This window comes from Mauremys mutica, chromosome 3 (genome assembly GCF_020497125.1).
Source record: "Mauremys mutica isolate MM-2020 ecotype Southern chromosome 3, ASM2049712v1, whole genome shotgun sequence".
Lineage (NCBI taxonomy): Eukaryota > Metazoa > Chordata > Testudines > Geoemydidae > Mauremys > Mauremys mutica.
Genome location: NC_059074.1, coordinates 26,669,357 through 26,686,687, shown reverse-complemented (window position 1 = coordinate 26,686,687; position 17,331 = coordinate 26,669,357). Strand labels below are relative to the sequence as shown.

The 17,331-nt window shown below is 42.2% G+C and overlaps 1 long non-coding RNA gene across 1 annotated transcript in view; it reads right to left on the bottom strand.

Moving 5' to 3' along the window:
* The window catches only part of LOC123365833, a 173,745-nt gene that overhangs the window by 2,802 nt on the left and 153,612 nt on the right, over nucleotides 1-17,331 (bottom strand). Inside the window, exon 5 of the long non-coding RNA XR_006577777.1 lies at nucleotides 14,650-14,774. This is a non-coding gene — a long non-coding RNA (uncharacterized LOC123365833). The remainder of the gene's footprint in view (nucleotides 1-14,649; nucleotides 14,775-17,331) is intronic.

Sequence of the window (17,331 nt, the reverse complement as noted above, 5' to 3'; positions counted from 1 at the left end):
TTTTGTTTTGAAATTTATTTTATATATAGTTGCTAGATGTTTACATTAGAGAAGGCAAGGTCAAAGAAATGAGCCTTGTACTTGTACTTGGACAAGCATTTGTTGAGTTTGTGATGGTCTTTAGTTCCTGTGGAAATTCATTCCTCAGTCTTTGGCTAGCCCCCGAGAAAAGTCTGTCTCCTGCACAGATGAGCTTTACCGTTATTGAAGAAAGTTCCATTGTGCCAGAGGAGCAAAATTATTAACTACAGTCTTCATCCTGGAGCTTTAGGCAATCTTTATGATAACCTGGGTCCAGGCCATTGAGCTCCTTGTACCTACATGGCACCTACTAATATTTAATAATGGGCTCTTCAGTCTTGCAGACAAAGGTATAACATGATCAATGGCTGGAAGTTGAAGAGAGACAAATTTAGACTGGAAGGAAAGAGTAACTTTTTAACAGTGAGAGTAATTAACCATTGGAACAATTTACCAAGGGTGATGGTGGATTCTCCATCACTGACCATTTTAAAATTGAGATTGGATGTTTTTCTACAAGATCTGCTCTAAGAATTATTTTGGGGAAGTTCTATGGGCTGTGTTATACAAGAGGTCAGACTAGATGATCATAACGGTTCTTTCTGGCCTTGAAATCTATGAATCAAGATCAAGACTATGAACTTGATTCAAAATTCTATGGAAAACCAGTATTGGGGGCCAAGGACAGGTCTGAGATGTTTATAGCAGGCATTGCTGTTGAAGAGACGTGCTGAAGGCTTCGTGCCCAGGTATATTGCATTGGTGTAGCCCTGCAAAGAGGTGACAAAGGCATGAATAACTGATGCCATGTCATTGTTCTTCAGGATGGGATGGAATTTGCTAACCAATCAGATATGATAGAAAACATTACTCACAGATGGTGCTATGTGAGAGTTTAGCATCAGTGAGGAATCCAAGAGTACTCCAAAGCTATGGACTCAATTGACTAATTATGGGTGTGTACTGTCAATCAAAGGATACTGCCTGTGCCAGCTCATGCTAGCGCTGTCTTTGGTGTCTGATTGTATTGTCCCATATTTTGTTTGAATATTAAACTCCAAATGTCAAGGGGCATGAAGATACTCCCTAATATAAAGCATTCATCCATCTTACCTTATTTCCTTGTACCACATTGTAACTCTATTTCTTAACACTTGCCCATCTAGCTTTTGACAGTTTTTGTATTTTGTTTAAGTCAAGTGCTGAGCTATACTTGTCCCTGGGCATTGTGGGATATATGCCTTGGTATAAGTGAGCAATTAGCATAGTACAATTCAGCAAGATTACCCAACATATACACGTTATATTTATATCATGCACATTATTAATGTGCTGTATATGTGTATGTATGCACGTAGCTTATATGCATTGGCTAACATCAGCAAAGTGGCTGATGATAGTTCTACACAGCATTTGGTGCTCAGCTCTGATGTGGGTTGTAGACCAGGGGTAGGCAACCTATGGCACGCGTGCCGAATGCGGCACACCAGCTGATTTTCAGTGGCACTCACATTGCCCAGCTCCTGGCCACCAGTCTGGGGGAGCTCTGCATTTTAATTTTAAATGAAGCTTCTTAAACATTTTAAAAACCTTATTTACTTTACATACAACAATAATTTAGTTATATATTATAGACTTATAGAAAGAGACCTTCTAAAAACGTTAAAATGCATTACTGGCATGCAAAACCTTAAATTAGAGTGAATAAATGAAGCCTCGGCACACCACTTCTGAAAGGTTGCCGACCCCTGTTGTAGACACTAAGGTCTGATGAAGGTGTTTATCATCCCAACATATATATACATTGTCAAGATTCCTTCCCCACTCTGAACTTTAGGGTACAGATGTGGGGACCTGCATGGACACTTCTAAGCTTAATTACCAGCTTAGATCTGGTATCGCCGCCACCACCCCCAAGCACTACTTTTTTTTCTTGGGTAGGCTTGAGGGACTTCACCAATTTCCTGGTGAACACAGATCCAAATCCCTTGGATCTTAAAACAAGGAGAAATTAACCATCCCTCCTCCTTTCTCCCACCAACTCCTGGTGTATCCAGATCCAACCCCCTTGGATCTAAAAACAAGGAAAAATCTTGCATACCAGCTACTCTCACAGACAACAGATTCAAAACACAGAGGATGTTCCCCTGGGCACAAATTTAGTTACACAAAAAAACATACCCAAATACCCAATTTGATAATTCCCTTAATGATACCAAGACAAGTTACAAAGAAAATAAACATAAACCTATTTATTCCTTTCTAAAACTTACTACTCTGATAAAAGGCTTTTTCACTCCAGCTGAAACTCTAAACAAAGGAAAACTTCCCTCCTTCCTTTTGAAACATCTTGTTCCCCCATTGGTTCCTCTGGTCAGGTGTCAGCTAGGCTAGGTGAACTTCTTAACCCTTTACAGGTAAAAGAGGCATTAACCCTTAACTATCTGTTTATGACAAACATATACAAACATATTGCAAAATCTCATAACTTCATATACAATGAGAATACATATATTTCAACAGGACAGTAATGTTCAACACATTGTGACTTTTCTGATGATACCTCACATGGCATATTTTGTGACAAAATATATCATGACCAGATACAAGTGGTGAATATGCGGGTACAGGGTGTTATTTTGAGGTAGAGTTTGTCACAGCCACAATGTGAATGGCTTATAAGTCTGCTTGTGAATTAAGCCCCAGAAATCAAAATGTTTCATTCTGGAATTGTCAGAACAAAAGCTTTTGACATTTGAAAAAAAGAATCTTCAGCTGAAACAATTTGCCAAAATAGACATGAATTTGTGAAATGTGTATTTTTCAGCGAGAAACAATCTGGCCAAAAAATTTCACTCAGCTTTTGACACTCCCAGCCCCTGCGCCTGGGGCTTCTCTCCTGGCCTTCATGTCCAGGGTTCTGACTGCCAACCCCAGCTCCTGGCTCCACACCCCTGGTTCCGTGCCTGATGTCCTGGTCCTGCACCCGAGGTCCCAGCTCCTGGCCCCAGCTATTGGCCCATGCCTGGGGCTCCGCTTCTGGCCCTGGTGCTGGCTGTTGGCCTCAGCCTGCCCCCAGCTGTGGCCCCAGCCTCAGACCCCTTCCCCTGTCCTTGTCCCCCCACTCCGGAGCCACGGCAAGGTAAAAAGTTAGGGGACCACTGCTTTACAGTTTCCTTACCTGGCTTTCCGCACCCCAACTATAAAAAGTGTTACAGCACCACTGTATGAATCATATTGGGACAGGTGTGTAGTTTAGCTTTGAGAGCAGACTGGGCTGCTGGAGGATACTTATAGGTGAACTGAGTCATTAGCTGAACATCTTCTAAGCCAGAACTGTGAAAGGTTTGCTCGCCTTTTAGTCCCTGTACATTTACTGCATTATGATCGTACCTTTTCATCTTCATTAAGTCTAGTATTCCGGATTTTAAATCATTAAGGCAGAAAGTGCTCTGTAATTACAGTATTCAATTAATCTTGTTAATATCCTACTTATAAAAATGCAAGACTGTAACAGGCTTTGTCTTTAGGCATCTGAGCGTAATATTTAATTAACTTTAACCTTATATATATGTTGTTCAAAGCTGTTTTTATGCCAGCCCATTAGAGTTTCCACTGATGCACCAAATGTGCCCTTCACAATCTTTGAAGAATTTCATTTAAGATTATATAACAGCACTGAAATTCCCAGTAATCTTATCAAACAACAAGTCATTTTGCCACTAATGACCGACACACACTATTTATGCTGCTAATATGTGGAAGAGAGAGCATGATACCAAGGTTAAATGCTGAGGCAAGAGTTGTGGGGGCGATCATTACTCACACTTGGCTTTTTAAATGTAAAAAACCCTTTCATCTTGGCAGAATATACAGTATAGCTCTTCAGAGAATCATAGAAATGTAGGACTGGAAGGGACCTCAAGAGGTCATCTAGTCCAGTGCCCTGCACTCATGACTGGACTAAGTATTATCTAGACCTTCCCTGACAGCTGTTTGTCTAACTTGCTCTTAACAATCTCCAATGATGGAGATTCCACAACCTCCTTGGACAATTTATTCCAGTGTTTAACCACCATGACAATTAGGAAGTTTTTCCTAATAGCCAACCGAGACCACCCTTGCTGCAATTTAAGCCCATTGCATCTTGTCATATACTCAGAGATTAAAGAGTATAGTTTTTCTCCCTCCTCCTTCAACAGCCTTTGATGTAGTTGAAAACTGTTATGTCCCCCCTCAGTTTTCTCTTCTACAAACTAAACAAACACATTTGTTTTCAATCTTCCCGCAGAAGTCATGTTTTCTAGACCTTTAATCCTTAATAATTTTTGTTGGTCTTCTCTGGATTTTCGCCAGTTTATCCACATCTTTCCTGAAATGTGGCATGCAGAACTGGACACAATACTCCAATTGAGGCCTTATCAGCATGGAGTAGAGCAGAAGAATTATTTCTCATGTCTTGCTTACAACACTCCTGCCAATACATCCCAGAATGACTTTTTTTTTAAACAGTTTTACACTGTTGACTCATATTTAGCTTGTGATCCACTATGACCCCCAGATCCCTTTCTGCAGTACTCCTTCCTAGACAGTCATTTCCCATTTTGCATGTGTGCAACTGATTGTTCCTTCCTAAGTGGAGTACTTTGCATTTGCCCTTATTGAATTTCATTCTATTTACTTCCGACCATTTCTCCAGTTTGTCCAGATCATTTTGAATTTTAATCCTGTTTTTCAAAGCACTTTCAACACCCCCTCCCTCACAGCAAAACCTTTATAACTGTACTTTCTATGCCATTATCTAAATCATTGATGAAGATATTGAACAGAACTGATCCCTGCGGGACCCTACTTGAAATGTCCTTCCGGCTTGACTTTGAATCACTGATAACTCTCCTCTGGAAATGAAAAACAAGAAGTCCTTGTGGGACCTTAGAGACTAACAAATTTATTTGTGCATAAGGTTTTGTGGGCTAAAACCCACTTCATCAGATGCATGGAGTGAAAAATACAGTAAGCAGTATAAATATTACAGCACATGAAACTGCTTACTGTATTTTTCACTCCATGCATCTGATGAAGTGGGTTTTAGCCCACAAAACCTTATGCACAAATAAATTTGTTAGTCTCTAAGGTCCCACAAGCACTCCTCGTTGGGTTTGCTGATACAAGCTAACACATCTACCACTCTGATCTCTGGGGATGATTTTCCAGCCAGTTGTTCACCCACCTCATAATAGCTCAATTTAGGTTGTATTTCCCTACTTTGTTTATACTGGTTGCCTGCTTATTGCGAAATGGCATCAATATGTGCATTTGTTTTACAGCATTTTTTGTTCACATTTTCCTTTACAGAACCCTTCCTCCTGTAAACTTTTATCTACAGCAACTTCATCTTCAGTGGGACCACTCCGGGGGACCACATAGAGTCATGCACACGTATAAGCATTTACAGAACCTGGGCCTATCTATAGGAAGAAAAAATGATCAAGTAAATGATCATTTTAAAAAAGTTTAGAGATGATTTGGGGGTCAATCCTGCAAGTCAGTGGGAATTAAGGGCTCTCAACATCTTGCAGAATCAAGTTCTTAGCCTCTGAAAAACAATGTTTTTATTGAAAATCAATTGGACAAATCCAGCCCTAATGTGAGCAACTGCAAGAAAACTGACTTCAGTGCAGGTCCATTTCTATTTGTAGCTAAAATAAAAACACACTAAAATATGAAACCGATATTGTAATCAGCTGAAATACAAGGGAATACTGCCTCCAGTGAACACCCCAAATAAACAGGCGGAGTCTAAGCAGACCCACAGAGATCAAGGTGAGAGGATTTCTCCCTTAGACTGCTCAAGGCTACCAGTGTAGCATGCCCTCCAGTTGCTTGGCTCCCCATGCATGGGGGATTAGACTGCGGATCAAGGATCTTCAAAAATTCTGCCACTGCGTGCCTCCCATTCCATCATCCTCTCTCCCTCTTGAGCTTTGTATTCTGAAAGTTGTTTTGACCTTCTACTCTAAGTTCCCCTATGCATACAATATTTTCTTGATCTTGCATGTCACATAAACTCTCTTGTCCTTCATTAAATCCCTTGTTGCCTAACCAAGGTCATTATGATTTTAGTTAGGGACAAGTAGTGAAAACTCCAGGGTCTGCTTTGTACCAGTCACCTCACAGAGAAACATATTTGTGTCAATGAAGTGTTCGTTTGTAATTTGGCTATACTAGTGAAGACAAACTGTGCTATGCTCAAGCCTGAGAAGAAAAATACCTGCCCAAGACAGATTAAAAAAATGGGTCTATAGTCAGCCTAAAATAGGCTTATTTAAGGAGTTAGATAATTTCTTTTAGGATCTTAAAGATCTATGGATCTTAAAATCTAAATGGACAGACAGACTGTTCCAAATGAGTAAAGAGAGAGTGTGTGATAAGAGTAGCAAAGAATCCTGTGGCACCTTATAGACTAACAGACGTTTTGCAGCATGAGCTTTCGTGGGTGAATTCCCACTTCGTCCACTACATGCATCCGACGAAGTGGGAATTCACCCACGAAAGCTCATGCTGCAAAACGTCTGTTAGTCTATAAGGTGCCACAGGATTCTTTGCTGCTTTTACAGATCCAGACTAACACGGCTACCCCTCTGATACTGTGATAAGAGTGCGGATTTAGGAAAAAAATTCTGCTAGTAATGAAAATCTGAACTGCATCTATGCTACATGAAATCACACCATGAATTCATCATTAAATAAAATAGCAATTAATGGGCTGTAGGGGCATATCTATCGATAACTCATCACTGCCTGCCATGTTCTTATTACTGTCTTTTAAGTTCTCACTGGTAGCTGTCAACAACTTAGTTTCTATTGGTGCTTTCCAAGATCTCTTAGCAAGAATGGGAGTTACCTGTCACCTGCCACATTAGCACATGTCTGTCAGTTCTAGTTGTATAGTACCAGCTGTGACAGGGTGCTCTCAGCAGCACCCTGATCACTGACATTGCTGAGGGCAATTATACACAATTAAACACTTTCTGTTGGGGGAATGTGAGCACCTGAGTGACAATCACTGAGTTAACAAGGTCATTGAGAGAATATAAGGAGAAGAAACAGGAAGCAAGAGGCAGCTCAGAGGATGAGCCTGGGCTGGGAAGTGAGGGCTGCAGGGAACCTTACCTTTGCTGTAAGCCTGCATTGCATGGTATTACTATGTAAGAGGGGAATAAATATACACCTTGGTGAAAGATAAACAGCCCGATGTGTGTTTATGATTGTGAAACCATCTAAACTGGACAGGCAGTGAGGTTCATTGGGTAGTGACAGAGGAGCCTTCTGAGACATGCTAAGAACACTTGAAGCCTATGATCCTTTCAGGTCTCCTAAATTAAGAATAGACCTGCACTTGGAGGAGAGCACTGCCAAGTAAGCCTAGCTCTTTTGAGGAAGCAGTGCTGGTGGTTCTGCTGGTGCCACTCTCCTCTGAGTCAGTAATGAATACGGGTGTACAACACCAGCAGAGTTATTTTGGATGGATGACATGAATATCTCACTGCCACATTCATTCACAAGACAAACCACTGCTGGCTTCCATGAAAGTCTGAGTTCATTTAGAAACCAAACCTCCATTGCCTCCCACCCCAGCCTCAATTCTCAATGGAGAACACTAGACAGATTGTCAGACTGCCCTTTCCTCATCATTAAGCATTTTGGGGGGTCTGGAACAGGGCCGCCCAAAGGGGGAGGCAAGAGGGGCAATTTGCCCCAGGCCCCGAGCCCCACAGGGGCCCCCACGAGAGTTTTTCGGGGCCCCTGGAGCGGGGTCCCTCACTCGCTCCGGGGGGCCCGGAAAACTCTTGCGGGGCTGGGCGCAGGAGCTTCTTCGCTTCCGGTCTTCGCCGGCGGGGGGTCCTTCCGCTCCGGAACGGAAGGGCCCCCTGCCGCCGAAGTACCCCGAAGACCCGCGGCAGGGGGCCCCCCCCGCCGCCGAATTACCGCCGAAGACCGGGCTGCACTTCAGCGGCAGGTCCCACTTCGGCGGCGGGGGGGCCCCCGCCGCGGGTCTTCGGGGCACTTCGGCGGTGGGTCCTGGAACGGAAGGGCCCCCCGCCGCCAAAGACCCCAGGCCCCCGGAATCCTCTGGGCGGCCCTGGTCTGGAATGTGTCCTCCCTGGGTCTTGGGGCTATTCTTCTGTGTGACCCTGACCCCCTGGGGTCTTCATGAGTATCAAGTGCCAGCTTTGCCCTTCACAGCACTCCCTGACTGGACAAGTCTATCAGGAGACAATACAGTCCACACAGCCAGGAAACAGTCCTTAATGGCAAACTTTGTTTAGAGATCAATAGACAACTTCACTTTATTTTCCAAACCTGAAGTCTAATAAAATGGACCAGTCAACATGATTGTAAAATAATCTATTCAAAAATCCCTCAGTGGAAGGCATAGACTCATAGACTTTAAGGTCAGAAGGGACCATTATGATCATCTAGTCTGACCTCCTGCACAATGCAGGCCACAGAATCTCACCCACCCACTCCTTATTAAACCTGTGTCTGAGCCATTGAAGTCCTCAAATCATGGTTTAAAGACTTCAAGGTGCAGAGAATCTTCCAGCAAGTGACCCGTGCCCCATGCTGCAGAGGAAGGCGAAAACCCCCCAGGGCTTCTGCCAATCTGCCCTGGAGGAAAATTCCTTCCCAACCCCAAATATGGCGATCAGCTAAACCCTGAGCATGTGAGCAAGACTCACCAGCCAGACACCCAGGAAAGAATTCTCTGTAGTAACTCAGATCCCACCCTATCTAATATCCCATCACAAGCCACTGGGCATATTTATCGCTAATAGTAAAAGACAAATTAATTGCCAAAATTAGGCTATCCCATTATACCATCCCCTCCATAAACTTATCAAGCTTAGTCTTGAAGCCAGATATGTCTTTTGACCCCACTACTCCCCTTGGAAGGCTGTTCTAGAACTTCACTCCTCTGATGGTTAGAAGCCTTTATCTAATTTCAAGTCTAAACTTCCCGATAGCCAGTTTATATCCATTTGTTCTTGTGTCTACATTGGCACTGAGCTTAAATAATTCCTCTCCCTCCCTGGTATTTATTCCTCTGATATATTTATAGAGAGCAATCTTTTCTCCCCTCAGCCTTCTTTTGGTTAGGCTAAACAAGCCAAACTCTTTGAGTATCCTTTCATATGAGAGTTTTTCATTCCTCGGATCATCCTGGTAGCCCTTCTCTGTACCTGTTCCAGTTTGAATTCATCCTTCTTAAACATGGGAGACCAGAACTGCACACAGTATTCCAGATGAGGTCTCACCAGTGCCTTGTATAACAGTACTAACACCTCCTTATCTCTACTGGAAAAATCTGTTACCTTCTCAAAGGAGATCAGGTTGGTTTGGCACGATCTACCTTTTGTAAAACCATGTTGTATTTTGTCCCAATTACCATTGATCTCAATGTCCGTGACTACTTTTTCCTTCAAAATTTTTTCCAAGACCTTGCATACTACAGATGTCAAACTGACAGGCCTGTACTTGCCTGGATCACGTTTTTTCCCTTTCTTAAAGATAGGAACTATGTTAGCATCCTAACCTATGTAGTGTTTCAGACTCCAGAGACATTGAAAAGATTACCATGAGCTCCTTCGTGCATTACTGCTATGCTTGCATGCATTTGGGGCAGTGAAAGCAAAACATGTCACTCTGTGGAAGTTATGCTGGCATAAACAACATTGATTGAATTTAGCTGACTTCATCCTTTTTTATTTCTACAGCAGATACAACTTAGAACAGACATTTCATTTTTGAACAGTGTGCCTTTTTACTTTGGGTTTTCATAAATCAATTACTTTGACCTTCATGCTGAGTTAATATTTTGATGTAAGTTTCCACACAGCATGTGAATTCACTAGAGAGGTTTGAAAGAACTTGGGCTTTATCAAGCATCCTTCCTGAAAATAAGTGATGGTGTCCAACTGATGATCTTGGGACCTGATTCAGTGCCCACTGAAGTCAATGGAAGGACACCCATTGATTTCAGTGGGCTTTGCATCAGGCTCTTAGTGAATTCCCTCAGATGGCTCTTTATAATGTACCATAGTTTCATTTGGAATCTTGGACTGAAATTAGAATGGAATTAATGTAAATGGAACCCTGGTACACTATCCACAAACCCAGTAGATTTTCATTCTACAGAGGATCAGTTAAAAGGTTTTCTTTTATCACAGATTCCTAGAAACTAGACTTCAAAGTCACCTTTTAGTCCCTTCTCCCACTACATCAGGACAGGATTATTTCCTACAGTATACTTTTCAGTGTGTTTCCCCATCCAGTTATAAATTACTGTCTCCATTGCTCCATCTTTTCTCATACTCAGTGATATTAATTCAACCAAAAATACCAGGTTAATCATTTATGAAAATGATGCTGATTATTCCAGTGTAATCACCCAAATGTCAGGGATTAAGAACACAGTGTTTTTCTAAATTAAATTACATTTCATTCTATTATTTAGAAAAGTCTTCTGAATATTCACAATGAAATGTGTAAATTGGCTTGCAGAATTCAAGTACACATTTATTGATATGTAAATAAGGCACCTGAACACAAGAAGTTTTCATAAGAGTATTAGCTTCTTTCTAAATTCAAATTCATTTACAGTGCTCCATAGGTCAGTGATTGAAACAGCTTGAATTTTCACCTGTAATCCATTTGCCTTGTTTCATTTTGGGTCTTTTTGAAGTAAATTCAAGTGCTCAGTAGAAATTTATATTGATGGAAATAAACTTGTGATTGCTGTAATCAAAGCTGCTTCTCAAGCAGGAGCAGTTTTGTCTATGGAATAAATGATCAAAATAGTGCCAGATAGCACTACTTTGATTCAGTGTGATTTCATTGACACTGGTGATCTTTTGAATGTAGAAATAGTTATATATTTTTATGCTGGGACTCAGTGACATGCAGCCATCCATAAGAAAGCTGTGGGGCTGGATTGGTGCTATGGAATGTTGATTTTTCTTGTTCAGCACAGGCAAATAAAAATATTTAATCCAACAAGATGTCAGTGACTGATAGTAGGACTCAGTCTGGAAAAAAACACACAAACTAATCAGCTAGATATTGGAGAAGGGAGGAATAGGTTAACTGGCTAAGGGTGCAAATCAGCGTAGCTGCATAAAATAGAAGAAGGGTTAGCCCAGTAGCTTGAGAAAAAACAGAGCCAGCATTTCAGAGAGGCTCTGTACTAGTGCCTGATCCAACTCCCATTAAAATAATGGAAAGTCCCCCGTAGTTCAATTACACTTGGAATGGGCCTTAGATAAGGAAAAGTAAGCATAAAATAACCCAGAATTCATGGTCAGCTCTAGTTAAAGGGATTATCATCATGAAAGAGAACGGTTAGAATCAAAGTCGGGATCATTAAAGTCTCCAAGTCCCCGGCGTACCTAATGTATTGTCAGTGTTTTCTATGTATCAACCACCAGTTTTAAAGCCATCCAGTTTTACAATTAAATCCCCATATCTGCATACTTGTCTTGGTCTGTGTATGTGTTCATTTGTGAACTTTGGGTCACAAAAATCACCGTTTGGATACACTGGAACCATACTGTACTTCCCCCTCTCATGTTTACACTGCACCATTCCTCAGCAATTGGCATCACAGGCCTGAACCATTTACAATAAATGAAATTAAAGGTCAGAGTTTTCACGCTTCACCAGTGATGATTCTGCAGGCAGCAGCCTACTATGTCAGGGTGAAATTCACCCCCTTGCGAGGACAAGGCCTATACCACTCTTAGCCCTATGTTGAGGTTTTAAAGGAGACTGAAGTGGTGCCTCACCCTTGTGTTGGCTGTCTGCACAGAGAGGGATTTCACCGTTATTGCATATAGGATGTGTAAATAACTAGATTATTTGAAGGTCCGTACTTGCTTTCCAAACCCTTATTATCCATCCAATATTTTAGTTATATTCATGGCAGTTTTTTTATTTAAAACACTGTTTTAAGTAGCCTGCCATTGACCTTATATTATATCTTGTTCTGAGCCTTCCTGGCCCCCCTGTATCAGACAAGTAAAGTAGGGCAATGTTTGCATGTTCAGAGCATGGGCTCAAACAGAACTAACTGAGCATTTCATTAAGTCTGAACACCAGGAGGTGAATCTGCTGTTAAGAGATGGCTTGAGGCTGACCCCAAAAAGTAAGAAACTCCTAACAAGATCAGGGAATTGAGATACCGTCTGGCTCACTAGCTCACTTGTAAACCAACCTAAACTAAAATCTCTTTACGTGGTGTATTGCAGCATTTACTATAGCTCCCCTGATTTGGCTGTTCTTTTCTGACAATCAGTGGACCAGAATTGTCAAACCGAGTCCCTAAATCACTCTTTGTTGTAGAGAGGCCACACAAGTTCCACTTAAAACTCACATACCGTTATTTTGAAAGTCTGTGTCTATCTAAGGTCTCCATTATCATAGTACCTGAACACATCATACCCTAGCAAAGCAGGGAAGTGTTATTATCCCCATTTTGCAGATAAGAGGCTCAGAGAGATTAACTGACTTGCTGAAGGATACATGGGAAGTCTGGGGCATAATAGGGTATTGAAACCAGATCTCCAAGTCCCAGGCCATCTTTCCTACCCTGTGCCTCGCTCTTGTACATGTGCTCTCTGCAGATGCCTAAAGTTAGCCATTTAAATTTGAAAGTGTTGACGGAGGTCCTTATCTTAAGGACCTCTCTCTGTGTTCCATGTATTTAAACAGCTAACACTAAATGAAGAACAGACTGGACAAGACAGAAAGCTTATGAACCCTGTGCTTACTCATAAGGGCCAAATTTGGCTCCTAACCTGATCGATCAATGTGTGTACCTTATGACAAATTCCAAAGAATCACATCAGCTACTCCAATAGCCTCTATTTTTATTTCTTACATTTTACCACTCTATTTAAATAAATATACACAAAAGAAGGGTATGTAATCTGCACATACAACTATAGATATAAATATGAAGAAGCAAAAGAAAAGACACCATACTAAAATAAAAGTTAACTCCCAATGTGAGCATATCCTTAAATGCTTTGCTGAATAGGATGGTCTTTAGCATATACTTTAAAAATCTGGCCCTTAAGTATGTGTTTGAATTTAGGCACATATGTATGAATTTTATTCCACAAGAAAATCACATTGATATAAAATATAGTACATAACAAACTAGGGCATTTCAGATGCAGTATGTTAGACAAAAAGAAGGAAGGATATAAATATTGTGGAAGAAACAAAACTTCACTCTCAGGTTAGAAGCAACAAAATCAGAGACAGCTTTATTCAAGCAATTGCAAGGGAAGAATACAGCTGGCTGAGAGCATCTCTGCCTCAGTTTCTCCAAAGTACAAGAAAAATCACACAAGCATTTATACCTCTTTATGACATGCATTCATTAAAAAACATCTGCATTTTATTTAGACTACTTGCTATCTATTCCAGTATTTTCTCACTTTCTCTTCACAAAACATCATTATCTCAGGGCTAGGTCACACTGACTATTCTGCTGTTTTCCACTCGCTTCTGACGTGAGCCCTGCTTCTACAGGTCTCGCGATATTAGGCTAAGACTTAGCTCAACAGTTGTTCTGTCTCTGACATTTAAATGGCTGCACTTAAACCCTCTCTTTCTTTCCCTGCTTCCAAAATAGACAGAGTTAAGAAGTCCACTAACAGTGCCAAATATTTTGTGTGTGTTTGTATGCAACTGTGGCCCCAGTTTGACAAAGGACTTGTTTGGAGAAGGAAGTGATTTGGCTAGCGGAAGGGATTTGGCAATTTTTGTAGTTGTTCAGACATCCTGGGGCCTACACGTGTGGGATACATAAGACCTTGAACCCTGGCTAAATCTGGGAAGGTTTGAGGTTCAGCATGTGTGCTTCTAAGTTCCAATATTGGCCTTTAGAAAACAATGACAGTGTGTAAGCAGTTGTAATAATAGATTAACACTGGGTTACATGAAAGCTATTTTTTCTGATTGCTATTGTGTATTAGAAACAATGGGTTACTGGAGACTGAATTCACACTGTTTGAAACTTCAGACTGGAAGGTAAAACACATCAAATATTGACCATGCAATGATGATTTTGTTCCTTTGGTAACTTTAATTTTACATGAATCTCTGTGTTTTTTATTTCTTTTATGATCAAATTCATATGCAGATGCCATTTCCAGGCAGCACTTCTGAGAGCCATAGCCATCAATCTCCATTTTTACTGCATGTCACTATTAAAAACCATGGAGAGACATGACAAACGTCTGAACTAAACATCTGCTTAGTTTGGTTGTGCAAAATATTCTGCTACAAATTCATTTAAATCAGCCCACTTCTTCCTTGCATTATCTTGTATTACATTGCTATTACTAACTGAATAAAAACAAAGTGTACACACAGAGTGATTGCCACGAAAACTGTCAGCATTTGCCAGTTGGCACCCATTAGCCTCTGAAGTGCCACAGTTTATGCTTAGAACAGGTTATAGAACGAAAGTGATTGTGTGGTATCTTGGTAACTGCTGACTTTCCTGACAACCGCTGCATAATATATCATTTCTAAGACAAGTCTGAGATGATTTACCTCTTTTTTGAGACGCTGTGCTCAATTTCTTGACATCAGGATGGATTGCTCCTATTAATCAGTCTTTGCTTGTATTTTGTAAAAGCGTTTGAGCAGAGGAACAAGATTTCTGCTTGCTTGCATAGCTATGGAAAAAGAAAATAACATTTGATTAAATTAATGTAAGCATCCCCACAAACACACAATATTCTTTTTAATGGCTGTCTAACTCAGGGGAGGGCAAACTACGGCCCACGGGCTGAATCCAGCCCGTCAGGGTTTTCAATCCGGCCCACAGGACTCCTAGCCCAGTGGTGCAGCAGGGTTAAGGCAGGTTCCCTGCCTGCCCTGGCCCTGTGCTGCTCCTGGAAGCGGACAGCACCACGTCCTTGCAGCCCCTTGGGGAGGGGGAGCAGAGGGCTCCGTGCACTGAACTTGCCTGCAGGCACCGCCCCCTGCAGCTCCCATTGGCCAGGAATGGGGAAGCGCAGCCAATGGGAGCTTCAGGGGTGGTACCCTCTGGCGAAGGCAGCACGCGGTGGAGCCACCTACCTCACCTCACCCCCATGAACCACTGCCAAACATGTTGGCCACTTCTGGGAGCAGCATGGGGCCAGGGAAGGCAGGGAGCCTGCCTTAGCCCTGCTTTGTGCTGCTGCCACCCCAGAGCCGCTTGAGGTAAGTGGCACCAGGCCAGAGCCCGCACCCCAAACACCTCCTGCACCCAAGCCCTCTTCCCTGAGATCCCTAACCCCCTGCCCTGAGCCCCCTGCTGCACCCAACCCCCTGCCCTGAGCTCCCAATCCTGTCCTGAGCCCCCTGCCACATCCCACACTCCTCCTGCACCCTAATCCCCTGCCCTGAGCCCCTTCCTGCACACTGCACTCCCTTCCACACCCCAATCCCCTGCCTCAGCCCTACAGTCATGGCCCTACATACAATTTCCCCACCTAGATGTGGCCCTCGGGCCAAAATGTTTGCCCACTTCTGGTCTAACTGGTATAATATCAACATTTTTCAATTTTCTCCCATCAACCCCCCATAGTGTAGACCACACAGTAACTTGACCTATGGTACGTCGACTCCAGCTACGTTATTCATGTAGTTGGAGTTGCGTAGCATAGGTCGACTTACCACGATAGTGTAGACATAGCCTCACTCTTCTATGCAGAAGTGAAAATGGAGAGAAATGAGAATAGGGAAAACCTTCCAAGAACTTGACATGATTCCAAAATGTAGTTGTGATCTTTGTATTCATGACTTTTGGATAATATTTCACACCCACTCTACTATCAGCCTCACTGCGTTGCATTTTCAGGTGTATAGTATTTTTTTACTCTGCAGTACCACAAAACAGAATTTTATGGAATTTAGCTGTGTAGTGAGGGAAGACTTTGATTTTCTAGATATTATTACAATTTGTATTGCAGTAGAACCTAAGAACCTCAGCAATGGACCAGACTCCATTGTGCTAGTTACTGTTCAAATGCAGAACAACAATGGTCTCTACCTCAAGGAGTCTTACACTTGTATTGAAAACAAGAGTCAAAATGTGGCGACAGATGGGGGAAGCACAAAGAAAAATGTGAGAATATTGTTCAGCATAATAGGGAGTGAGCTTAGTACACCATCTACTTAAGCATTGTCAACTTTTTTTGTAAGCATTGTGGTGAAAGAGAGTTTTAAAAGAAGGATGTGCAAATGCTTTAGGAGAATTCTTTCCAAACATGAAGAGCAGCACTGGAGAAAGCACAGAAGTGCTTGTTTAAAATTTTAACAAGTGGATGATGAAGGTTGAATGAATCAAAGGGACATTTTTCATTTTAAATGGAGATGGGTCTAAGCTATAAAATTCAGAATGGAATGCAGAGTATCTCTTCCTAGCATTTGATCAGCATCTGGATACAAGCACTCCAATCTTAAAACTGAGTCTTGAGTCAACCTGACTGTATAGGGCCGTGGTCCTCAAACTTTTTACCTCATACCCCTCCCCTCCCCCTTACCACTATCCCCACCCCAACCAGCTGGGACCAGGAACGGGGTCACAGCTCTGGGAGGTGGGATGCAGAGAGGGGTAAGGGGGCCAAGACTGGGGCCAAAGCTGGGGGCGGGGTGGGATGGGAGCAGGGCAAGGAGTGGAGCCTCGGCCAAGGGCCGAGCCTAGCAGCCGGGGCCCCAGGCCAGCATCAGGGGCCAGGAGCAGAGCTGGTGGGTGGTGTTCCCTCCCTGATCCCGTGTGGGCTGGCCTGGGTCCCAGTCACCCTGCTGGGGGCGGGGAGGTGCACCCCACAGTTTGGGATCCTCTATCCAGTATTAATGCATGCAGATTTCTTTCTTAAAATATACAATGAAAAGAATGGTATGTTTTAAAATATTGTCCTAAGCTTGATAATCAATATATACTTAATCATATTGATTTTTTGTAATTAATCTAAATACATGGGGAAGATATTGCCTTGTGGAGCTGCTCTAATAATAAAATCAAATGGCTAAGCATGAAGAGTTTTTTATAAGTGAACAAAATTGATTTAAGTTGAACTGGTAAGCTCAATGTCACTCAAAGTTTAACAGACTTTTATCACTTTCGGACTTGACAAATGAGACATTGTTTAGATTTCTCCAAGTTTCTATGATATAGTTTGAAACTTCACTTGGAATCCTCTCAGAGTAAAAGGGATGCCCCAGGAATCTAATTTTGGGCCT